This window comes from Amblyraja radiata, chromosome 14 (genome assembly GCF_010909765.2).
Source record: "Amblyraja radiata isolate CabotCenter1 chromosome 14, sAmbRad1.1.pri, whole genome shotgun sequence".
Classification (NCBI taxonomy): domain Eukaryota; kingdom Metazoa; phylum Chordata; class Chondrichthyes; order Rajiformes; family Rajidae; genus Amblyraja; species Amblyraja radiata.
In genome coordinates, this window is record NC_045969.1 from 60,058,111 (window position 1) to 60,083,900 (window position 25,790).

The 25,790-nt window shown below is 45.0% G+C and overlaps 1 protein-coding gene and 1 long non-coding RNA gene across 5 annotated transcripts in view; both read right to left on the reverse strand.

Moving 5' to 3' along the window:
* Positions 1 to 25,790, reverse strand: part of vtcn1 (V-set domain containing T cell activation inhibitor 1) — a 390,797-nt gene that overhangs the window by 302,824 nt on the left and 62,183 nt on the right. The gene's annotated exons all lie outside the window — the stretch shown is intronic.
* LOC116980861 lies at positions 1,124 to 18,061 on the reverse strand. Its single transcript, XR_004414084.1, has 3 exons — positions 18,051 to 18,061; positions 5,806 to 5,809; positions 1,124 to 1,168 (listed from the first exon to the last, which is right to left on the reverse strand). It is a non-coding gene; the product is annotated as an uncharacterized LOC116980861 (long non-coding RNA).

The window sequence follows — 25,790 nt, forward strand, 5'->3', positions numbered from 1 at the left end:
TTTTTATCATCTTGCAGAAGGAAGGGATACCATTAAGCTGGAAAGAATGCAATGATTTAGGAGGATGTTGCCAGGACCAGTGGGTCTGAACTTTAGGGAAAGACTAGACCAAGTGAAACCCGTTGGGTCTGTCACACAGGAGGCCTGATCCGCCAACGCAACCCATTTCCCAACGCACATTCCACCACTCACCCACAGCCCCCAACTGCGCAGGCGCGGCTCATTTCCCCTCACCCCCAGCACTCCTCCTCTTCACCCTCCCTCTCCTTTCCCCTACCCTTAGTCACTCCCTCCCTCTACCCCCCCTGCCCCTAACTATCCCCCCCCCCACTGCCCTCCTCTCCCTCCCTCCTCTCCCTGCACCTCCCCTCCCACTCTCTCCTCCACCTCTCTTCACCCTCTCTTCTCCCTCTTTCCGCCTCCTCTCCTTCCCCCTCTCTCCTTCCCTTTCCCCCATTCCCTCTCCGCCTCCTCCCCGCTCTCCCTTTCCCCATCGCCTCCCGCCCCTCTTCCCTCTTCCTCCTCTCCAAGGTCTAGTCTGCCGCGTCCTTATGAACCAATGGCCAGCAGCGTCACCATCTTTGAGGTGGGCGGCCCTGACGCTGACCCTCCCCCGGGTGAAGCACGGGGACGGATGGTTCCAGGACGCGCTGAGCACCAGGCACCGCAGCAACAGTACTTTTACATTTGTGGAACCGCGTCCAACAATCCAACTAACCTCTTGCCCAGTTCCGAGTTTTTGTGAAGAGATGTAGATGACGGGGGACTAAAACCGCCCGTGGGCCGGATGATTTCGGGTTACGGGTTGAATGCGGCCTGCCGACCCCTGCCTTTCACGTTAGAATATTTTCCTCGCTGCGGGCTGCGTCCAGCAGATTGGTCTCCTCTCCTGTCAGTCAACGCCAGGCGAGGCGGGCTCCACCGGTGACTGACAGTTGACGCGGCGAATCAGTGCAGTGACGGTGCAGGAAGGGGGTTTGCCTTCCCGGCCGTGACTGACAGGGGAGGAAACAATCGGCGTGGCGGTGACTGACAGAAGAGAACAAGCTGCGCATGCGCATATTTTAAACCCTAATAACTTTTAAAATATACCAACGGTCGGAACATAACTTGTAGCACTTCAGCACAAGAGAATGGTGAGTAATGTGGCGAAAATTCGTAGCGCTATCTTGTACCATTTTTGCGCAAATAGAAACACCACGCAAACCGGAAGATAACAAGATCAGCGTTTTAGTTACGTACTAGACTAATTGGTACCCGTTGGGTCCCAGCATCACACGGTAGGGCTGGTCACCCAACACAATATTCTACCTCTCCACCAATTCCAATATTGCTCGCCAGTGAGGGGCGGGGCTTTCTGTTGCGCTAGTATAGGTGTTGTGGGCCAAAGGTACTGGTTTCCAGAGGGCTAGTATAGACATTGTGAGCCGAATGGGTTATTGGGCTGGCAGCTCAGTCACTGAGACCTGGCAGTACAGTCACTCGGACCTGCCAGGCTGGGAGCTGAGAAATTGCCAGAAACTCTGCCCAAAACAGCTGACAGACTGTGTGAGAGAGAAGGGGGAGAGGGTGGACTGAATGGATTATTGGGCTGGCAGTTCAGTTACTTACGGCTGGTGGGCTGGCAGTTCACTTACTCATGGCTCATGGGCTGGCAGTGCAGTCACGCCTGGTACGCTGGCAGTTCACTCAGTCACCCCTCCTCCCTTTACCCTCCCCCCACTCTGCTCCTTGCCATTCCCCTCCCCACCCCACAAATTCAGTGCATCGCCCCACAACCTGCCCCCCATGCACTCTTAGTGGCTCTCCCAAAGAGCAGCCATTCCTGCCAATTAGGTTAAAAAACATAGAAACATAGAAAACAGGTGCAGGAGGAGGCCATTCGACCCTTCGAGCCAGCACCGCCATTCATTGTGATCATGGCTGACCATCCCCTATCAATAGCCCGTGCCTGCCTTCTCCCCATATCACTTGACACCACTAGCCCCCACACTCCCCATTGTGATGAAGAACACACAGGCATCAAAAGTGCAAAAAGGATTTATTAAAGTTTAAAATGTGAATGACTTAAAATATATGAACAATTTAAATGTTAAAGGTGATAATTATTAAGTTATTTCTTGTTGTGTCTCTTGTTGTGTTCTGCTGCTCACTGCCTCTTGATGACTATTTCCTGTTGATAAGAGACAATTTTAATATATAGAAATTCAGCGGTCAAATTTTAAGAAAGAAAATCTGAGAATTTATCTCAGAAGTCATCATTCTAAAAAGCACGCTTTTAATGACAGCATTCTTGGTCGATGTTCCATCCTTCAGGAAAACTTTGACATTTCCTTTCATCTTTCCTTGGCTAAGAGCTACATATAGTTGGCCTTGCTGAAATTGTCGAGGTAGATCAACACCTTCTGCATTGATTGGCCTTGTGCTTTATGGATCGTCATAGCAAAACTTGATTGAATGAGGAATTGGGTCTGCTGAAGGGGAATGTCTTCACCTTCTGTCAAAATGAGTGCTCTCCTAGGAATGAGAACAATGTCATCTTTGAAGGCTCCCATGTTGATTCTTGCAACAATCAGATTATTGTGTAGCTCTTCCACAATCATCTTCGTTCCATTCCATAGCTTTGGCAGCTCCAAGTTTCTCATTAATATGATTGCAGATCCTTTTTTCAACACCAATTTGTGTGGTGGTAATCCAGAGGGCTCGAGTGAATCAAGGAATCCTATTGGGAAGTGAGTATCATGAGTTCCCTCAGTGACAGCATTGAAAGAAAAGTACTCCTTAACGATTCCAGGGTAGTGACTGATGCATGTAGAATTGATGCTTCTCATGGTATTGTTGTGAGGAACCAAGATACAATTGTTGGAGAATAATTCTGCAGGATTGTCAAATGTGGGATAGATGAACTCATTACAATTCTCCAGTGTTTCTGCTGATAGAAGCATGTCTTGTGGGATTTCAATTTCATCGTCTTCATTCTTTAAAATCTTGTCTTCACCAACTTTCAACAAAAATTGAGAATAGTCGCCTTCTCCCTCTGTCAATCGCATATTTGTGTGCAATTGAAACTTGGTGAAAAGTCTCCACAAGTAGGATTTCTTGATGCAGGCATTTTCAACATCAGCATCATTTCCCCTTTTCACCACAGCAAGTAGTTGTCGAAAATCACCACAACAAATGATAAGAATGCCGCCAAAACGCTTAGTGTTGCTGCAGACATCTTGAAGAGTTCTGTCCACTGCTTCAAAGCTTTCTCTCCTAATCAGTGGACATTCATCCCAAATGATGACTTTCACTTGCTTCATGAAATGTGTTCTTCTCGATGTTGCAGAATGTATCCTCGGCCACTTGGATGGGTATCTTGAATGGAGAATGTGTAGTTGTTCCACCAGGCATTAATGTAGCTGCTATCCCAGAGGATGCTACAGCAATAGCCACATCACCTTGACCTTGGGTCAGTGGGAGCGCTGCAAGCCCTGCCAGCAGCGTGTCAGTTTTTTTCACCTTTTAAATTTTTTTTAGTGTGTTTAAATATATGTTTTGATTTAAATCTTTTTATTTGAATTTCACAGCAATTTGCATACATACAATGATAACAGACAGCGACAGTCAAGGCATAATTGTGCAACAGTATGTAAGCGACTCTCAAAGCCCTTACCCATACCCACCTTCAACCCACCCGAATCAGGTCGGAACCAAACGGGGACAAACAACACTCACATACATACACATCCACACAAATATGGTAAGATAAACGAAACAAAAAGTACTAAAAAATAAAATAAATAAAAATAAATAAAAAATAAAAATAAAAAAATAAAATAAAAAAAGGAGTCACTAATAACAGTAAATAAGTAAGTAATTAAATAAATAAGTGTGGGGATGGGGGGGAGGTTAAGGGGAGAGCAGCTGCAGTAGAGCAGAACAATGGTGGAGAGCACTCAGTCCTCTTCCGAGTCCGGGGACAAGTTAAGAGAGTTAACAAGTTCCAAGAAAGGGTTCCATATATCTAGGAATGTCTTGGTAGAGCCTTTGAGAGAGAACCTAAGTTTTTCAAGCTTTAAATTGTAAAGCACCTCCTTAATCCAGCGGGCGTGTGTCGGGGGACAGGTGAGCCTCCAGTTAAGCAAGATCAGTCTCCGGGCTAACAAGGTTGTAAAAGCTAGGACCCATTTCACTGCAACAGAGAGGTTGGTGTTGGGAGGGGTACCGAAAATGGCTGACAGTGGGTTTGGAGGAATAGCCTGGCCGTAGGCTCTGCTTATCAAGTCGAAAGCACTCCTCCAAAAGGCTGCTAGCTTAGGGCAAGACCAAAACATATGGCTATGGTTGGCAGGAGATTAATTACATCTGTTGCAGGTGTCCTGCGTGATAAATTCTAGATAATCTTGCATTTGTGTAGTGGACTTTGTGAAGGACTTTGCATTGGATTAGGCCATGACGGGCACATATGGAGGAAGAATGGATCAAATCCAAGGCAGAGTCCCAATGCAGGTCTGTTAGTTTCGTATTCAGCTCACCCTCCCACGCAGCTTTTAATGAGGTATGAAGTTATACAAAACAGAGATGCATTTCTTCCGGTTGGGATCTAGAGCTAAGATGATATCGGTCAGGGTTTCAGGGGGGCGATTTGGGAAATGGGGGAATGTCTTCTTCACAAAATCCCTAATCTGGAAAAAACGAAAAAGGTGGGAGTTTGGGAGGCTATAGTTGGACGAGAGCTCCGCAAAAGACGAAAAGATGCCATCTTTGTATAGGTTTTTGATACTACTGATACCGTTGTTATGCCAGGTTTTGAATGCGTGGTCTGTACTTGAAGGTTTAAAGATGTGGTTTTTAAGCAGTGGGGTCACGATGGAAGGGCCTTGCAAACCGAAGTTTTTCCTGAGTTGACTCCATATCTTGAGCGAGAGGGACGCAATTGGGCCTGCACCCACAGATGTTATAGAAAGGGGGAGTTGGGAACATAGGACAGACTGCAACGGGAGATGTGAACTCGCCTTTTCCATGTGTACCTGTAGATGATATGTGCATGTACCTTTAATATAGTTACCTCATCACTACAAACCACTCCCCATATCACAAGTATAATTACAACCTCTCCACCCACTGTTCTCTCTCTAGTTCCCGTGACAGACCACGTACAGCTAGTGCTCACTGTAATGTTACAGTATGTTACAGTATGAATAAACGAAGTAAAGTTACAGTGTGTTGATGACACTTCTTTACATGGTGTCATATCTCGTTCCCTTGCGCCTCCTGTTTATCGGTTGTTTCTTTACTTTTGCCCCAGTTTCCCGTTCCCTTTCTTTATTTCCTCATTATGGCCATCTCTTGCCGCAAGCCCGATGTGCTTGTTTTCGATTCAGACATTGCCCATCGATGGGATGTCTTTAGACGTGACTTCGACCACTATGTCACGATCGCCCACTCTGCCGCAACCCCTGAAGTCAAAGCTTCTCTGCTTCTCAACCTGGCTGGTCCGGATGCCCTGGAACGGTCCGAATCATTCGTCTACGCTGCGGGTGAAACTGCTCGGGACCCGGTATGTTTATTGGCTAAGTTTACCGCGATGTGCGACATCCCCTCTAACTGCATCTTAGAGCGTTTTAAACTGTTTGGGCGGCATCAGAACTAAGGGGTGAATCTGTCGAGAATTACGTCGCTGCGCTGCGGCACCTGGCCAGGCGGTGCCGCCTTGGCACACTGGCCCCCGATGAACTGACCAGGGACATTATGGTCTACGGTCTACGAGATGAAAATCTGTGGGCTGAACTTTTGCGAAAGCCCAACCTGTCTTTTGACGAGGCTATGGACGCCTGCCGTATGGTCGAAGCTGTCACCTCGGCGGTGTCACCGGCTGATCACGATATTAACTTTGCCAGCTTTGCCAGCCGTCAGCGGAACACAGCCTTGCCACGACCACGGGGGTCCGGCACTGCTCCAGGGGGAGGCACCCCGCAGCAGTGCCCCATTTGCAACTTTGCCACTCATCAATTCAATGTGTGCCCTGCCTTGGGTAAATCATGCAATTACTGCAGGAAACTGAACCATTTCTCTGCTGCCTGCCGTTCCAGTGGGAAGCCTGTTGCTGCTCCACGGCGTATGTTAAACAACTTGGTGCAAGCTGATAGCGCGCCCGGTTCCCAGTACCAGCCTGACGAACTCTCTATGTCTGACTCGGGTTCCTCCCAGAGAGAGACCAGCATATTTTCACTGTTGGATGCACCTGCTATGATAACGGACCCTTCAGTTCGTGTAACTGTGCACATTTCGACCTTCACCGCGAAAATAGATACTGGTGTGGTCGCAAATGTAATGTCAACAAGCCTCTTCAGGAAGATAAGGACTAATGAGCAAGTTACTTCTGCTCGCTCTGTTCTGCATGCCTATGGGGGAGGAGTGCTTGTTCCTGTGGGAAAGGCAACTCTGTTCTGTAAGATACTGGAGTCCTCTCGGCCCCTCACTTTCTATCTTCTCGATTCTAACTGCATCACCCTGTTGGGCATCCAAGCTTGCCAGGACCTGGGCCTGGTCTCCTTCCACCATGACATCCACAAGGTGCAGGCCCTGATGAACCCGTTGATCGAATATCCTGATCGTTTTGACGACGAGCTGGGCAAGCTGCCCTGCAACTACAAGATTGTAGTCGACCGCAAGGTCGAGCCTGTGATCCGTACGCCACACCGCTTCTCCTTCGCCATGAAGGATAAAGTTGAATCGACGCTGCTTGGCATGGTAACAATGGGCATCCTGAAGGCGGTGAGCGAACCCACCCGGTGGGTCTCCACCATGGTTGTTGCCGTGAAAAAGGACAAAAGCGAGATACGCATTTGCATCAACCCCAAAGATCTGAACCTTGCCATCAAACGCCCGCACTACCCCATGCGAACAGTTGAGGACGTCGCTGCACAGGTTGGCCCGGCCACAATCTTTTCCGTTCTCGATACCAAGAGTTCCTTCTGGCAGATACCGCTCGACAAGCAGTCTTCCTACCTGACAACTTTCAGCACCCCCTTCGACAGGTTCCGGTTCCTCCGAATGCCATTCGGGATCAACTCTGCTAGCGAGGTGTTCCAACGGACAATGGAACAACTGTTTGCCGGTCTACCATGTGCCATCATCGTTGACGACATCCTGGTCTATGGTAAGGATGTTGCTGAGCACGACTTCAACCTCCGCCAAGTCCTGGACCGGGCCTGGAAGATCAACCTAAAATTAAACCTCAAGAAGTGCCAGTTCCGCTTCCCAGAGGTCACATATGTTGGACATGTCTTTACAGCATCAGGACTGAAACCCGACCCGCAGAAGACGTCTGCCATCTCCGGGATGTCTTCACCCACCGACGTGCCCAGCCTACAACGTTTCCTGGGCATGGTTAACTACCTGGGGAAGTTCATCCCTGACCTCAGCGAGCTGAGCGCGCCCCTGAGGGATCTGATTAAGAAGGACACTGCCTGGGCTTGTTTCCCTCAACACCAGAAAGCTTTCGACGTCCTGAAATCCAGGCTGATCAGTAACCCCACTCTCAAATTTTTTGACCTGAAGCGTCCCATTGTCATCACCTGTGACGCCTCTCAGTTCGGGCTCGGTGCCGTTTGTCTGCAGCTCCACGACGGCCTGCAGCTGCCTGTTTCCTACGCGTCCCGCACTATGACCCAGGCCGAGCAGCGCTATGCTCAGATAGAGAAGGAGTTGCTGGCTGTGGTGTTTGCCTGCTCGAAGTTCAAGGACTACATTCTGGGCAACACTTTCACCATCGAAACCGACCACCAGCCGCTTGTCACCATCCTCAACAAGCCGATCCACGTTGCCTCATCCCGACTGCAGCGCATGATGCTGCAGCTCCAGCGTTTTACTTTCGAGATTGTCTATCGCAAAGGCAAAGACATGTTCGTGACCGACATGCTGTCCCGTGCACCGCTAACATCCACCGATCGCCACCCCTATGAAATGTCTGACCTGATGGTGCTCAATGTCAATATTGTCCCTTCACAGCAGATGCGGTCCCTGGTCCAGCACACTGCCGATGATCCTGCCCTGCAACAGCTCGCTGCCGTCATCCAGCAGGGCTGGCCCGACCGTCGTTCCGCTTTGCCGGCTGGTGCCGTGCCCTACTTCCTAGTCCGTGATGAGCTTGTACTGCACGACGGCGTGGTCGTGAAGGGACACAAGGTTGTTGTGCCTGCTGCGCTGCACGACCACTATTTTCAGGCCGCTCACCGCGGTCATCCTGGGGCCGAAGCCACCTTGTCTCACGCCCAGAGCCAGTTCTACTGACCTGGTATGGCTCAATACATCCGGGAGAGGGTTTCCTCGTGTTTCACCTGCAACAGCCTCGCCCCCCCACCAGCAACGACAGCCGCTTCTGCAGCAGCCTGCTCCCGAACTACCCTGGATGGCGGTTGCCACTGACATAGAAATAGAAACATAGAAACATAGAAATTAGGTGCAGGAGTAGGCCATTCGGCCCTTCGAGCCTGCACCGCCATTCAATATGATCATGGCTGATCATCCAACTCAGTAACCCGTACCTGCCTTCTCTCCATACCCTCTGATCCCCTTAGCCACAAGGGCCACATCTAACTCCCTCTTAAATATAGCCAATGAACTGGCCTCGACTACCCTCTGTGGCAGGGAGTTCCAGAGATTCACCACTCTCTGTGTGAAAAAAGTTATTCTCATCTCGGTTTTAAAGGATTTCCCCCTTATCCTTAAGCTGTGACCCCTTGTCCTGGACTTCCCCAACATCGGGAGCAATCTTCCTGCATCTAGCCTGTCCAACCCCTTAAGAATTTTGTAAGTTTCTATAAGATCCCCTCTCAATCTCCTAAATTCTAGAGAGTATAAACCAAGTCTATCCAGTCTTTCTTCATAAGACAGTCCTGACATCCCAGGAATCAGTCTGGTGAACCTTCTCTGCACTCCCTCTATGGCAATAATGTCCTTCCTCAGATTTGGAGACCAAAACTGTACGCAATACTCCAGGTGTGGTCTCACCAAGACCCTGTACAACTGCAGTAGAACCTCCCTGCTCCTATACTCAAATCCTTTTGCTATGAAAGTTAACATACCATTCACTTTCTTCACTGCCTGCTGCACCTGCATGCCCACTTTCAATGACTGGTGTACCATGACACCCAGGTCTCGCTGCATCTCCCCTTTTCCTAGTCGGCCACCATTTAGATAATAGTCTGCTTTCCTGTTTTTGCCACCAAAATGGATAACCTCACATTTATCCACATTATACTGCATCTGCCAAACATTTGCCCACTCACCCAGCCTATCCAAGTCACCTTGCAGTCTCCTAGCATCCTCCTCACAGCTAACACTGCCCCCCAGCTTAGTGTCATCCGCAAACTTGGAGATATTGCCTTCAATTCCCTCATCCAGATCATTAATATATATTGTAAACAGCAGGGGTCCCAGCACTGAGCCTTGCGGTACCCCACTAGTCACTGCCTGCCATTGTGAAAAGGACCCGTTTACTCCTACTCTTTGCTTCCTGTTTGCCAGCCAGTTCTCTATCCACATCAATACTGAACCCCCAATGCCGTGTGCTTTAAGTTTGTAAACTAATCTCTTATGTGGGACCTTGTCGAAAGCCTTCTGGAAGTCCAGATACACCACATCCACTGGTTCTCCCCTATCCACGCTACTAGTTACATCCTCGAAAAATTCTATAAGATTCGTCAGACATGATTTACCTTTTGTAAATCCATGCTGACTTTGTCCAATGATTTCACCACTTTCCAAATGTGCTGCTATCCCATCTTTAATAACTGACTCTAGCAGTTTCCCCACTACCGATGTTAGACTAACTGGTCTATAATTCCCCGTTTTCTCTCTCCCTCCCTTCTTAAAAAGTGGGGTTACGTTTGCTACCCGCCAATCCTCAGAAACTACTCCAGAATCTAAAGAGTTTTGAAAGATTATTACTAATGCATCCACTATTTCTGGAGCTACTTCCTTAAGTACTCTGGGATGTAGCCTATCTGGCCCTGGGGATTTATCGGCCTTTAATCCATTTAATTTACCCAACACCACTTCCCGGCTAACCTGGATTTCACTCAATTCCTCCAACTCCTTTGACCCGCGGTCCCCTGCTATTTCCGGCAGATTATTTATGTCTTCCTTAGTGAAGGCGGAACCAAAGTAGTTATTCAATTGGTCCGCCATATCCTTGTTCCCCATGAACAACTCATCTGTTTCTGACTGCAAGGGACCTACATTTGTTTTAACTAATCTCTTTCTTTTCACATATCTATAAAACATTTGCAGTCAGTTTTTATGTTCCCTGCCAGTTTTCTTTCATAATCTATTTTTCCTTTACTTTTTTTTTTGTTTTTTTTTTTTTGTTTATTTTATTAGAAGTTAATACAATACAAAACAATACAGTGGCACCTAATTTTAGGTGCCAACTATGTCATACCGTAATCCATTCTATGTACAACCTCTAGTTTTATGTTATGAGTAGGCAAGACAAGAAAAAGAAAACAATAGAAAGGGGAAAGAGTGGAAAAATAGATGGTAGAGAGTAGAAAAATGTGAAGTGTGGATATAAAAAATAAAAATAAAAAAATAAAATAAAAAAGAAAAGGTGGAAAGTAGAAATAGAAGAAAAGGCCCCTTAAAAGAGAATTTTTCAAATCTATATTCGAAGATGTAGATCTATCCACGTCATGAACTGAAATCAGCAATCCTTATGGTACCGCTGCATCACATGATTCCAAAAAGTCGATGAAAGGAGACCAACTCCTTAAGAATTGGTCATATTTATCTATTAGTCGGAGTCTCGTTTCTTCAAGGCGTGCTATGTCCATCATATTCCTAATCCACAGTTTAACAGTTGGTATGGTTGTATTTTTCCAAAATTTAAGTATCAATTTCTTTCCAATTATTAACCCATAATTAAAAAAAACATTTTGGTCTTTATTTAAATTGGTATCTTCTCCTATTATTCCAAATATAATCCATTCCATTTTGGGTTCTATTCTTGACTTGAAGAGCTTTGTAAATATATCAAATATATCACTCCAAAATGTATTCAACTTTGTACATCCTACAAATGAATGTGTTAAATTAGCGTTTTGAAACAAACATTTATCGCATCTGGGAGAGACGTTTGGATAAAATTTATTCAACCTCGTTTTTGAATAATATAGTCTATGTAATAATTTGAATTGAATTAAATTATGTCTTGTATTAATAGAACAGTTATGTGTATTCATCAAATACTTTTCCCATCTATCCTTCGAGATCTTTATCATTAGCTCATGTTCCCAATCTTCCCTTAGTGCTTCTGTTGAGGGTGATTCTCTATCTAATATATTATTATAAAAGTATGAAATTAATTTTTGTGAATCAGCCTTAATATTCATTGCTTCTTCTAAAGGGTCTAAAAATATAGTTTGAAATCTATGTATATATTTCTTCATAAAGTCACATACCTGTATATATTTAAAATATTGATTATCCTTCAATTTAAATTTTAATTTTAATTGTTGAAATGATAACAGTTTACCCAATTCATACATATCCCCTACTTTCCTAATCCCCAGTCTATCCCATTGTTGATATGTGTTGTCGATGAGAGATGGTTTGAATGCGGGGTTGTTCAATAGTGGGGTTAGTACTGATAAATTATTTAATTTCAAGGATACTTTTATTTGTTTCCAAATTCTTATTATATTGTGAATAATTGGGTTCTTCTTGTATATTATACTATTCAATTTTATCGGTGAGAGCAGGATCGTTCCTATATCGTGCGGATAGCACTCCTCTTTCTCCATTCTTATCCACTCCAACTGCTGAGTGGAACTATCCAGCCAGTACATTATGTTCTTAATATGCACTGCCCAGTAGTAATACATAAAGTTAGGTAATGATAAACCCCCAACTTCTTTAGATTTGCACAAATGCTTTCGTTGAATTCTATGTGTTCTGTAATCCCATATAAAATTAGTAACAGTGGAATCTAGTTTTTTGAAAAAATATTTTGGAATATATATTGGGATCGCTTGAAACAAATATATTAATTGTGGTAAGAAAGTCATTTTTATAGCGTTGATTCTACCTATCAATGAGAGCGGAAGTGTTTTCCAAAATTTAATCATATCATTCAGTTTATTTAATAGTGGTATAAAATTGGCACTAAATAATGATTTGTGTCTTCTTGTAATTTGAATACCCAGATACTTGAATTTTTCTGTTGCAATTTTGAAGGGGAATTTTAGTAAGTGTCTCGAATCCTGTGGTTTTAAAGACATAATTTCGCTTTTATCCCAATTTATTCTATATCCTGAAAAAGAGCCGAATTCCTCAATTAGTGTTAATAAGGTGGGTATACTCGTTTGTATACAATTCTCTCCCATATTGAATTTTTGGAGTACCTTGTATAAATACTGCCATTCTACTTGATCAAATGCCTTCTCTGCATCCAGCGTGATAACTGAAATATCTTCATTGTCCTCATTATGAGAGTACATTATATTGAAAAGCCTTCTCAAATTATTAAATGATTGTCTTTTGGGTATAAATCCCGTTTGATCCGTATTTATTAAATTGTTAATATAAATATTTAGCCTTCCAGCTAGAATCTTTGCTAAAATTTTCTGATCCGTATTTAGTAGTGAAATAGCTCTATAAGAACCCGGTTCATCTAAATCTTTATCTTTTTTTGGTATAAGTGTTATTGTTGCTTCTGCTAGGGTTTCTGGTAGTTTATTTTCGGTATAAGCCTGCGTGTATAAATTGAATAATCTTGGTATAATTGACTCCTGAAATCTTTTATAAAATTCATCACTAAAACCGTCTGGTCCTGGGGTCTTCCCATTTTTCAGTGAGTTTATTATTTGTTTTATTTCTTCACTAGTAATCCGTGCTCCTAATTGCTCTTGTTCTAAACTATCCAATTTTGGGTGCTTGCAATTATCTAAAAAATTTGTAATTTTACTTACATCTGTATTTATTTTAGATGTATATAAATTGTGATAAAATTGGGCAAACCTCTTGTTAATATCCTTAGGCAGTGTTAAAAACTCACCCTTATCCGATTTAATTTTAGTAATAGTTTTTTCCTTTTCTCGTTGCTTCAGTTGCCTCGCAAGTAGTTTATGTGGCTTATCCCCAAATTCGAAGTGTGCTTGTTTTGTAATTTGGAATAATTTTATTACTCTAGCCGATAGTATTCTATTGACTTTATATTTCAATAAAGTTATCTTATTATGTTTATTTATGGTTGGGTCAGTTGCATTGTCCAGTTCTAGTAGTTTTATTTTCTGTTCTATCCGCTGAAGTTCTCTTTTATTTTCCTTATTTTGAAAACTTTGGTAAGAAATTATGACGCCGCGAATATATGCCTTAAAGGTTTCCCGTTATATGGTTATATGTTATATGGTTATAATAGCGGTGCAGAAATACCTGGCGTGTCATTTATTTCGAAAAAAAGTTTTATTTGTTCTTTTATATACTCATAACCCTGCGGGTTATTTAATATATGTACATTGAATCTCCAAAAAGGTTTTATACTCGGCATTCCCTCAATTTTAAGTATAAAAGTCAATGGTGAATGATCAGAAATAATACTATTATGATATGATGGTTTATTCGTATACGGGATTAATTTTGTGTCCAATAAAAAATAATCAATTCGCGAATAAGTTTTGTGAACTGATGAATAAAATGAGTATTCCCTACCGCTTGGATTTGCTATTCTCCAAATATCAGCTATGTTATTATTTTTATATAAGTATTTAAAAATTCACAGGTCTTAGTTTTAACAAGACGCTTCCCTAGCTTTATTGATTTATCTAAGTATGGATCTATAACACAGTTGAAATCTCCCCCCATTATTATATTTTGATAATTATGCTCTGCGATTAAATCTATTATTTTCCTAAAAAATTGTGGGTTATCAAAATTAGGCGCGTAAATATTTATCATAGTTAATGGTGTATTGTAAATTTCTCCCGTGACTATAACATATCTTCCCTCTTTATCAGATATAGATTTCTTTAATTTAAAAGGTATACCCTTCCGAATTATAATAGCCGTGCCTCTTGCTTTAGAGGTGAATGAGGAGTAATAGGTTTGACCTATCCAATTTGCCCTTAATCTGATCTGAGTTTGTTGTTTCAGATGTGTCTCTTGTAGGAAAGCAATATCCATATTTAATGATTTTAATTGTGCCAGAATTTTACCCCTCTTAATTGGCTCATTCGCACCTCTGATGTTCCAACTACAGAAGGTGAGACCTCCGATATTTATTCGACTATTATCTTGCATTGGCTATTATTACCAGACTGTATGATTCATGTGATGCAGCCAAGTACCTCGGAATCCCGAATCCAGAGTTGTCCTTCATAATTTCTACAGTAGTTCTACATCTCCTGACACTTTTAAATATAAATAAGGGAAAAAGAAAAACATAAAATAAAGTGTACATAAAAATTGTTAAGTCACACAACAAATAATTGTGAATAAACAAAAAAAGTGAATGTAATTTATCAAAAAAGCGATAAATTACAAAAAAGCCACCTAAGGTAGCTAGATTTATTTTTAAATTGACCTCCGTCGATGAAATTATGCACTGGGCCTTGTCCCCCTATTAGAATTTGACCCAACGTTAGTCGGTTCCCTCTAATTGTTACCAAAATTATCATATCAGGTCAACAGCTGAACAGCTTAAAATAGAATAAAATAAAAGGGAAGGTAGAAGATTTGGATTAAAATTAAAGTAATTATGGGTTAAAGTACCTCGTCAATAATGACACTTTTCATTTACCTGTATGTTAAGTAATTCATAATTAGTATTTAGTATTTAAAATATATGTCTAACCTCCCCCATCCTTCCTGCTATATAGTTAGTCGTGTTAGTATAGTACATTGCGCCTTTAACGTTAGTTGAGTTTATTGCGCGTAAGTGGTTAGTTAGTTAGTTAATTATATATATAAATAATAGGTCATATATCATATAGTGTGGAACAGATGCCTGATAATGGCCATTTCAAAAGGATACGGTCTCATAGTTCTCCGTGCTGAGGGGTTTGTTGACGAGCTTGCGACCTTGAGCTTCCATCTGTGCTTTCAGTTCAGAAGTTTAATTCGGCCTCTGTTATTGAACAACACATTCTTGCCAGATAAGCCTGTCTGGTAACCGTCTGAAGCGTTCTAGTGTCTTAATTGAAACAGAAAAAAACAAAGTTCCACAGATAAAATGTCTATTATTCTGTTCCTCCTTGAATTTTGTTTAAAATCTCCTGGGCATATTTGCAAGCAGAGTCCGGGTCCGTAAATGAGCATTGCTTGCCCTTAAACGTAATTAGCATTTTCGCTGGATAGATCACGCCATAACGAACTTCAGAATGTCCATATAAAATACTGCTTGCCCTTTTAAACTCACGTCTTTTTGCCAAAATTTCCCGAGGATAATCCCTGTAGAATCTTACGATATTATCAGCAAATGTAAGATTTTCTCCATAGGTTATTTTCTTTAATAGAGTTTCCAGAGTTGAAATATCCAGGAACTTTACAATGATTTGCCTTGGTTTAGCATTATCATGTTTTTGGAAGCGACCCACTCGATGAGCCAGATCTATCTTTGGTTTTTCTGGAAGTTTGAAAACATCTTTAAGTAGATTAGTAATAAAATCACGCATTTGAAGGCCGTGTTCAGCACCCTCTTGAACTCCTACTATTCTCAGATTTTGCCTCCTTGACCTGGCCTCTAAATCTTGACATTTCTCATTTAGTTTATTCGTTAGCTCCCAATTAGTATCGTGTTGTTTTTTCAGACCTTGTATTTCTTGGCTCATCTGTTCCATTTCACCATCCATCTCTTCCCTCAATTTTTCCGAGTCTGTTAGTTGCTTCAGCAGGGTGTCATGTTTATTGTTATACTCTTTCTGGATACTTTCCAATTCCTTCGCCATCCTGGACTCCAAATCTTTAAACTGCTGGTTCAGGGCTACATAAAGCTCTTTTACTTCGCCGCAGCTATTATCAATTTTCTTAGAAAGATTGCCCTCCATAGTGGAGAAGTTGTTCTGCATTGTAGAATTCATTTTGGCAAATTGCTTCTGAAGATCTTTAGTGATATCTTTAAGAATATTAGCTCTTACCGTTTCTTCCCAGCTTTTCATTTCTTTCTCCTTTGTATCACTTCTCGCAGCCATATCGCTTGTAGGTTGTTGATGTTCCAGCTCCTCTTCCAAACTTTCAAAAGTGAGTTCCGGGGTGGTTTCAAGCTCATCCAGAGCTTTTTGGAGCTGGAAACTGATTGTAGTTTTCTTGGGTCCTTTCTGACCTCTTCGCTTTCTCATCCAGTTTTAAGGATAAGATCGTTTAAAATCCCAAATCCACCGGTACCGTTTGATTGAGTCAGTACCCTCGACGTTCAGCAAACCTGATAAGATTTTTTTAACTCGATCCTGGCATGGGAGTCGACTTTAAACACGATTTGTTGGAGGAGAGCTCAGTGCAGCTGCCTTCACTGCTTCATAGCAGCCACAGTGGAAGTTTTCCTTTCCTAATTAAGCGCTTTGTCCCCCTCTGCTGGTCTCTGAATTTCTCCCAGTCCTCAGGTATGCGGCTTTTTCTGGCTAATTTGTACGCTTCATCCTTCGCTTTGATACTATCCCTGATTTCCCTTGTTATCCATGGATGCACTACCTTCCCTGATTTATTCTTTTGCCCAACTGGGATGAACAATTTTTGTAGTTCATCCATGCAGTCTTTAAATGTCTTCCATTGCATATCCACCGTCAACCCTTTTAGAATTAATTGCCAGTCAATCTTGGCCAATTCACGTCTCATACCCTCAAAGTTTACCATTGTTTCTGAATTAACAATGTCACTCTCCATCCTAATGAAGAACTCAACCATATTATGGTCACTCTTGCCCAAGGGGGCACGTACAACAAGACTGCTAACTAACCCTTCCTCATTACTCAATACCCAGTCTAAAATAGCCTGCTCTCTCGTTGGTTCCTCTACATGTTGATTTAGATAACTATCCCGCATACATTCCAAAAAATCCTCTTCCTCAGCACCCCTGCCAATTTGATTCACCCAATCTATATGTAGATTGAAGTCACCCATTATAACGGTTTTGCCTTTGTCGCACGCATTTCTAATTTCCTGTTTGATACCGTCTCCAACTTCACTACTACTGTTAGGTGGCCTGTACACAACACCCACCAGCGTTTTCTGCCCCTTAGTGTTTCGCAGCTCTACCCATACCGATTCCACATCCTGCAAACTAATGTCCTTCCTTTCCATTGCGTTAATCTCCTCTCTAATCAGCAACGCTACCCCACCTCCTTTTCCTTTCTCTCTATTCCTCCTGAATATTGAATATCCCTGGATGTTCAGCTCCCAGCCTTGGTCACCCTGGAGCCATGTCTCCGTGATCCCAACTATATCATAGTCATTAATAGCTATCTGCACATTCAACTCATCCACCTTTTTACGAATGCTCCTTGCATTGAGACACAAAGCCTTCAGGCTTGTTTTTACAACACTCTTACCCCTTATACAATTTTGTTGAAAAGTGGCCCTTTTTGATTTTTGCCCTGGATTTTCTGGCCTGCCACTTTTACTTTTCACCTTGCTACCTATTGCTTCTACCCTCATTTTACATCCCTCTGTCTCTATACTCACACATTTAAGAAACCCTTTCCCTTTAACTCCATCCTCCACTAGCCCATTCGACACCCCACCCCCCTTATTCAGTTTAAAACCACCCGTGTAGCAGTGGCAAACCTGCCTGCCAGAATGCTGGTCCCACACCTGTTAAGATGCAATCCGTCCCTTTTGTACAGTTCCCCCTTACCCCAAAACAGATCCCAGTGATCTAAGAATCTAAATCCCTGCTCCGTGCACCAGTTCCTCAGCCACACGTTCAGGTCCCGTATCTCCCTGTTCCTGCTCTCGCCAGCACGAGGAACTGGAAGCAAACCGGAGATAACAACCCTGGAGGTCCTGCTTTTCAGCATTTTTCCGAGCTCTCTAAAGTCACGCTGCAGAATATTCATCCCCTTCTTTCCGACATCGTTTGTGCCGACATGCACTACCACTTCCGGATGTTCACCTTCGCCCTTGAGGATTTTCTGCATTCTGTCCGTGACATCCTGGATCCTGGCACCAGGAAGGCAGCACACCATCCTCGCATCCCGTCTGTTGCCGCAGAAACCCCTGTCCGTACCTCTCACAATGGAGTCTCCCACTACAATGGCGTTGCCTGCCTTAGGCCTTTTTGGTTTTGGCTCAAAAGCCCTATTCGCATCGCAAGCCAGTCCGCCGCTCAGTACAAACACGTCTTCTGTCCCGACAGCTTCTAAGTGGGTGAACCTGTTCACAAGAGGTACAACACCCGGGGACGTTGGCATTCCATGCTTCCCTCCCTTTCTCACTGTCTCCCACCTTCTCTCTTCCAGTACTTTAGGTGTAACAATCGTACTGTAGGACTTGTCGAGGAACGACTCCGTTTCTCGGACGAACCGGAGGTCATCCACTTGCTTCTCCAGTTCCCCAACACGGCCCTTCAGGAGCTCTACCTGGATGCACTTCTCGCATTTGTAGCAGCCAGAGGCACTAGCGGTGTCCTTGACCTCCCACATACTGCAAGCATCGCACTGAATCAGCTTGCCTGACATCTCCTTCTTTCGTCTCCTCTCCGAAGACTCTCGAGCCAAAGACTCACACTTTTCTCACAGGGCACTTCCCTCACAATACATATAAGATCGTGAGGGGCCTTGATCGGGTGGATGCACTGAGGATGTTCCCAATGATCGGGGAAACTAGAACTAGGGGACATAGTTGCAGAATAAGGGGGGGCTCTTTTAAAACTGAGATGAGGAAGAACTTCTTCACCAAGAGGGTGGTTAATTTATGGAATTCACTGCCCCAGGGAGCAGTGGAAGCAGAAACGTTAAATATATTTAAGTCTAGAATAGATGTTTTTTTAGCTGCCGAGGGGATAAGGGGCTACGGGGAGAGGGCAGGGATATGGACCTAGGTATGGTTAGTATAGTGAGACCTGAGTGATCTCCTGGACAAGTGTCGATCGCCTGGATTGGGGTCGGAGAGGAATTTCCCGGATTTTTTTTCCCGAATTGGACCTGGGTTTTTATCCGGTTTTTTGCCTCCCCCAGGAGATCACGCGGTTCTTGGGGTGGAGAGGGGTGATAGCGGTATGAAGGGGAGGGTAGTGTCTTGTGTTCTGTGTCTTGTGTCTACTGTTTGTGGGTAAGTGTGTCTTTTTAGTGTTCAGCCATGAGCGAATGGCGGTGCGGGCTCGACGGACCTGGTGGTCTACTCTCGCACCTACTTTCTATGTTTCTATGTTTCTATGTTTCACAAGGCCGCTCACTCACTGCCGCTCGCTAAGAGCAGTCTTGCTTAAATTGACTGATAAATTGCCTGATTTACCAATTTACAAACCGAATTCCTCAGTTTTCAACTGTTTTCCCAGCACTGACTCACTTCTCTCCTCCCACCTGGGCTAGAGCCAATCAGTCGTATCTCTTGCTAAACTCCTGCTGCTGTTGTTGCTCCCAAAACTACATTTTCGAGTGGCGAGGCAAACACTTCTTGGTGCTTGTCGACTCTTACTCCAACTGGTTCGAGGTTGACCAGCTGCGCTCCCTCACCTCTTCGGCCGTTATCGATAAGCTGCGCCGCCACTGCGCCACCTTCGGCTCCCCGGCCAGCCTGCAGTCGGACAACGGCAGCCAGTTCTCGAGCGCTGAGTTCCGAGCTTTCGCTGCCAGCTGGAACTTCCGCCACTTTACCAGCAGCCCCGAGTAACCGCAGAGCAACGGTCTGGCCGAGCGCGCCGTCCGCAGTGCAAAGGACTTGCTGGAACATTGTCGCCTGTCCCATTCCGATTTTTACCTTGCCCTCCTTAACCTTCGCAACATCTCCCGTGACCCTGCCATGGGCTCCCCTGCTCAGCGGCTCATGTCCCGCACCACCAGGCTCCCGATCCCGGTGACCCAGCGCACCCTCATGCCCTCCGTCCTCAAGCCTGCTGCTGTCCAAGAACGCATTGCCTTTAAACACGAGGTCCAGAAGCGCTCTCATGATAAGTCCTACCACCCCCTTCCGCGCCTCTTCCGAATGCAGTCACTCCAGGCTAGCCACCGTTGTCGGCTCCGTGGGCTCGCCTAGGTCCTATCTGGTTGACCATGCAGGTACGGTCTACCGCCGGTCCCGCCAACACCTGCAGCTCGTCAACGAGCCTCCTCCGCCGCCCGCGGAACCTTTTGCTCCTCCGCTGCAGTCTCCTACTCCGCCCGCCGCTCCTCGCATGGCTCGGTCTCTGCCTTCCCAGCTCTATCAGTCCTCTCCTCCTCCAGCTCATCCTCCCTCGCCTGCCCGCGCGTTGCCTGCTGCTGCGCCCGCATCCCCTCCTTCTTCTTCTTCTCTGTCTCCTCCCAGCTCCCCCGTTCTGGTTCAGTCACCTGCACCTGCACCTGCACCTGCACCCGCTCCACTTCTTCCTGCCGGGAGGAAAGATGGCGAGATGTGAACCCGGTCGGGACGCGTTGTCAAGCCGCCTGTCCGTTATGGCGACTTTGCGTAACCGTGTATAGCGAATGAGACGTGGTCGCACTGTCACTACCTTGTTGCTTTTGTTTCCAAGGGGAAGGATGTAGATGATATGTGCATGTACCTTTAATATAGTTACCTCATCACTACTAACCACTCCCCATATCACAAGTATAATTACCACTGTTCTCTCTCTAGTTCCCATGACAGACCACGTACAGTTAGTGCTCACTGTAATGTTACAGTATGTTACAGTATGAATAAACAAAGTAAAGTTACAGTGTGTTGATGACACTTCTTTACAGTACAGATCCGGAAGTGGCGGCGCTGTGATACGGCTGCGGCTCGCTTGCAGTCTGTCTGTTTTAACTTTTTTGTGTTGTTTTTTTGTCTAGTTTAGTAAATTTTTTGGTTATTAGGTGGTGTTATGTGTGTGGGGGGGGGGGGGTGAAACAGGGCTTTCTGTCTCTCCTTTCGGGGGAATGCGACTTTTTTGTCATATCCCCCTTCTCTTCCCCCGTCTGCGCTGAGGCCTAATGGCGGAGCTGGCGGCCTCCAACCTGCGACCAACCTCGAGGGTCCGGAGGTAGAGCCAGCCAGTCCGGGCAGTGGCACGACTCGGCGCTCCGGTGAGGGCGGACAGCGCGGGGCTGAGACACTCCCGTGCGGGCGGCCCGGCTACCGGCTGGAAGGCGCTCCCGTGTGAGCGGCCTGGGTCCCGGCTGGAAGGCGCTCCCGTGGGGGCAGCCCGGTGCGGGGCTGAGACGCTGTCGTGTGGGCGGCCCGGTGCAGGGCGGAGACGGTGCTCAGGCGGCTGAGGCGGCGTTCTGGCGGCGGTGACCTGGAGCTCCCGTTGCAACAGCTGCGTCCGCTGGACTGGAGGGCAGCAGCTCCGACCACCCCCGGGCCGCGGAGCTTGAACCGCGGGACTGATACCATCGCCCGGTGGGGTATCGCCTCGGCGCAGAGGGAGAAGAGGAGGGAAGAGACAGTAACTCTAAGACTTTTGCCTCCATCACAGTGAGGAGGTGTTTGGCGAACTCACTGTGGTGGATGTTAATTTGTGTTTATTGTTTATTGTGTTGTTATTATTACATGTATGGCTGCAGGCAACAGCATTTCGTTCAGACTGAAAGGTCTGAATGACAATAAAGGATATCTAATCTAATCTAAAATCGGTAGGTGGTCGCAATCATCATTCATCCAATACAGGAGTTTTTGCAAGTTAGCTGCCCAATAGTATCGCCTAAAGTCAGGAAGTGCCAAACCGCCGTCACCCTTAGGAGCCTTTCGGATTCTAGCCGGTTTGCTACCCCATAAATATTTAGATATTGTCCTTTCTAATGTATCAAAAAAAGATTTAGTGATAAGTATAGGGACGTGCTGGAAAAGATACAGGAATTTGGGTAGGACGACCATCTTGACCAGATTTATCCGGCCCACGAGGGATAGCGGTAAAACTGACCAGCGGTCAAAATCTCTTTCAGCTTTCTCAACCAGAGGCAGAAAGTTTGTGCGGAACATATCAGATAAGGGTGTTGTGATAAAAACGCCGAGGTAGCGAAACCCGTCCTCTGCCCATTTGAATGAGGTTAAAGAGCGAGGGAGCTGCTTAGCCAATGAGTTAATCGGTAATAGCTCACTCTTTTGGTAGTTAAGTCTATAACCAGAATACGCACCAAACCGTTCTAAAATATTCATAATCACAGGGAGAGAGCTGACTGGGTTCGAGATGTACAGGAGCAGATCATCCGCATAAAATGAGACTTTATGAGTTGTGTGGAACCGTGTAATACCTTTAAAGCCCTTCTCTGGGCGTAACCAAACCGCCAAGGGTTCTATCGCGACAGCAAACAGAAGTGGTGATAACGGGCAACCCTGCCTGGTACATCTCTGAAGGGGGAAGTGGGGCGACAGTGTGCCGTTTGTTTGTACTGAGGCCACCGGGGACGAGTATAATAGACTGACCCAAAGAATACAACTGTCACCGAGGCCAAACCTGTACATCGCCTCATATAGGTACCTCCATTCGACCCTGTCGAAAGCTTTTTCGGCGTCGAGGGAGACCACTATCTCCGGGGTCTCACTACTCGGTGAATGGATGATGTTAAGGAGACACCTAGTATTGTGGGAAGCCTGTCGGCCTGGTATGAACCCTGTTTGGTCTAACGAGATAATAGAGGGCATCACTCCTTGAAGACGGAGCGCAAGGGCTTTAGAGAGGATTTTGAGGTCCACATTCAGGAGTGAAATTGGTCTATAGCTACTACAAAGCAGGGGATCTTTCTCCTTTTTAAGAATTAGGGAGATAGTAGCCCACGACAAGGTGGGCGGTAGGCGACGATGTAAAAACGCCTCATTGTACATATCTCTCAGGACTGGTGCGAGGAGAGCCGTGAAAGCTTTGTAATATTCTACAGTGAAGCCGTCAGGGCCGCGTGACTTTCCGCTTTGCAGCGATGTGATGGCTGCTTGGACCTCAGCAACAGTTATGGGACCACCCAAGTCTCTCGTGGCTTCATCGTCAATTCGGGGAAACGTCATACTACTGAGCATGTCACCTGCAGTGGGAGGACAATCGGAAGCGTATAGTTCAGCGTAGAATTTAGCATATGCTTCATTAATTCTAAGAGGATCAGTATGAATCTCCCCTAAGCTGGATCTAATGGCTGGAATTAGCCGTGAAGTCGCCTCGGTTCTGGCCTGATAGGCCAGAAACTTCCCAGCTTTATCCCCAGATTCAAAAAAGTGTTGCCTAGATTTAAACAATCGTAGCTTGGCTTTATTAGTAGATGTGAGGTCAAAGTCTGTTTGTAACCTAAGGCGTTCTCTATAAAGGTTAGGGTCTGGGTCAGATGCATATTTGTCATCAATGTCCTTTATTTTTTGTAACAGGTCTGCCATTTGGGACGTCTCGGTTCTTTTCAGGTTGGAGACAAAAGAGATAAGTTGGCCCCTAATATAGGCTTTTGAAGCTTCCCAGAGTATACCTCTTGCTATGTCCGGCGAGTCATTCAGCTCAAAATATAAGGTGATTTGGGAGGGCAAGAATTGCATGTAGTGAGCCTCTGCTAATAATGAGGAGTTGAACCTCCACTGTTTAAAGGGGTTAGTTCGTTTACGAAAGTGGAGATCGAGGGAGGTTGCAGCGTGATCTGATATTACGATGCTATGATACTCGCTGGATTTGATTTTGGAGAGCAGTCTGTTATCTAAGAGAAAGAAGTCTATACGGGTATAGGTACGGTGCACGTGGGAAAAAAATGAAAATAATTTAGTCGTGGGGAATGTAAATCTCCATGGGTCTGTGAGCCCAAGTTGTTTGGCGAAAGCATGCAGAGTCTTACCTGATTTAGTTAAAGTAGAGGCTTTGTTCGAAGATCTGTCCAGTATAGGGTCTTGGACCAGATTAAAATCTCCACCCACAATGACGTGGTGATTTTCAATATTTGGGAGAGATGTAAAAAATTTGGTTACAAATAAGCTGTCATCCCAGTTGGGACCGTAAATGCTGGCCAATATGACAGGTGTGTCTTGCAGTTTGCCAGACACCATGACAAAGCGGCCAGCAGGGTCCTCCACAGTTTTCTGTGGTTCGAACATAACGTTCTTACGAATCAGGATAGCAGTACCCCTAGCCCTATAATTAAATTTCGAGTGAAATAAGTGGCTAATCCAGCCTCTCTTAAGCCGTGTTACCTCTCTGTTGCGAAGGTGGGTCTCTTGAATAAAAAATATATCGCCTTTGAGCTGTTGCAAGTGGGCCAAGATCCTGTCAGTCTTGGTAGGACTTCCCACCCCCCTCACGTTCCACGAGACAAATCTAAGAGTGTCGTTTGTGTTGGCCATACTTAGCTATATCCAAGCGAGTGGGCAGAGCGCTGTAGTACTACAAGTCGAAACGGAAGAGCGCATCGAAACCAGCTGCCGAGGGTGGGGATGTGGGGGGGGGGGGGGGAGAAGGAGTGATAAAAATTTTTTTTTTTAAAAAGGATACATACACACATATACACACACCAAACAAATGGAGCACATATCACTTAACCATCTTTCAAACCTGAGTCCCCGGGCCTGAGATCCCCCATGTCCCAAGTGAACCATGAGTGCCCATTGCACCAAGGTGCGTTGTCCTCGCCTCCGCATGGAGATATCCGATCTTAACTCCCAATATTTCCACCTCCCAAAGCAACAAAATCGCTCAATGTCAGTAAAGTAACATAAAATGAAATGAGTGTAGTAATAATAATAATAACAATGATAATAATAATTTGAAAAATAGAAAGTAGAAATAAAGTAAAATAAACATAAATAAATAAATACAAAGTTGAAATAATTGCCATAATAGTTGCACTGCCAATGTCGTTGCTAACACTGATGGTAATGATAGTAATGATGATAGTAATAATAAGACAAAGCAAATTAACAAAATGGTGATACTGAATAAGCAAGCCAACGTATAAGTGGAGCAAGAATAGCTTCCTTTGGTATTACATAGTATATCTTAAAATCGACAAGGTATAAAGAAAGAGTTAGCGTTAGAAAAGTTAGCAAGTTGCAAACTGGGCTCTTGGATTAAAGCGCAGGGCAAAAGAACATCAATTAAGTATTGTTAAACAAAAACGCTGTAGGAGCAGATTGGTATAACACAGCCTTGGCTGTAACGAGCTCTTATCAGCCCCAGACAGTCCGCTCGGAAGACTAGTGTAAACAAACTAGCCGAATGCTGGCAGCGTTAGCAGCCAGCTGCTAACAACAAGAAGGCAGAGACCAGATCACGAACCACAAAGTGGGTCCCTTAAGCCCAATTTTATAGCATGTGCAGGTGAAGAACCTTTCAAGTATGATTACACATAAACATTATAAGGAAAAGTTGGTATAAGATAGTCATGAATCGTGGTGAATTCTTACCAGCCTCATACATTTCAAGACAGGGGTCTAGTATAATCAGCAAGGCCGAGCGCTAGCAATGGCTAGTTGCTAAGAGCAGTCAAGCTAAAGTTAGTCCATAGTGTAACCGTAGATTAACCGGACCCCTGTGCCACTCGGATATAGACGTACCGAGCGAAGTCAGTCGTCTGTGGGTCCCGGTCTGCGTCGACGGTAAGATGAGATGAAATCCTGAGCGTCCTCGGGAGATGTTAGTCGTCGCTTCTTTCCTTCCCCGGCCATGATGAACAGCTTGGCTGGATAGTGAAGGGCGGGTTTGAGACCCAGGTTGTACAGCTCCTTCATAACGT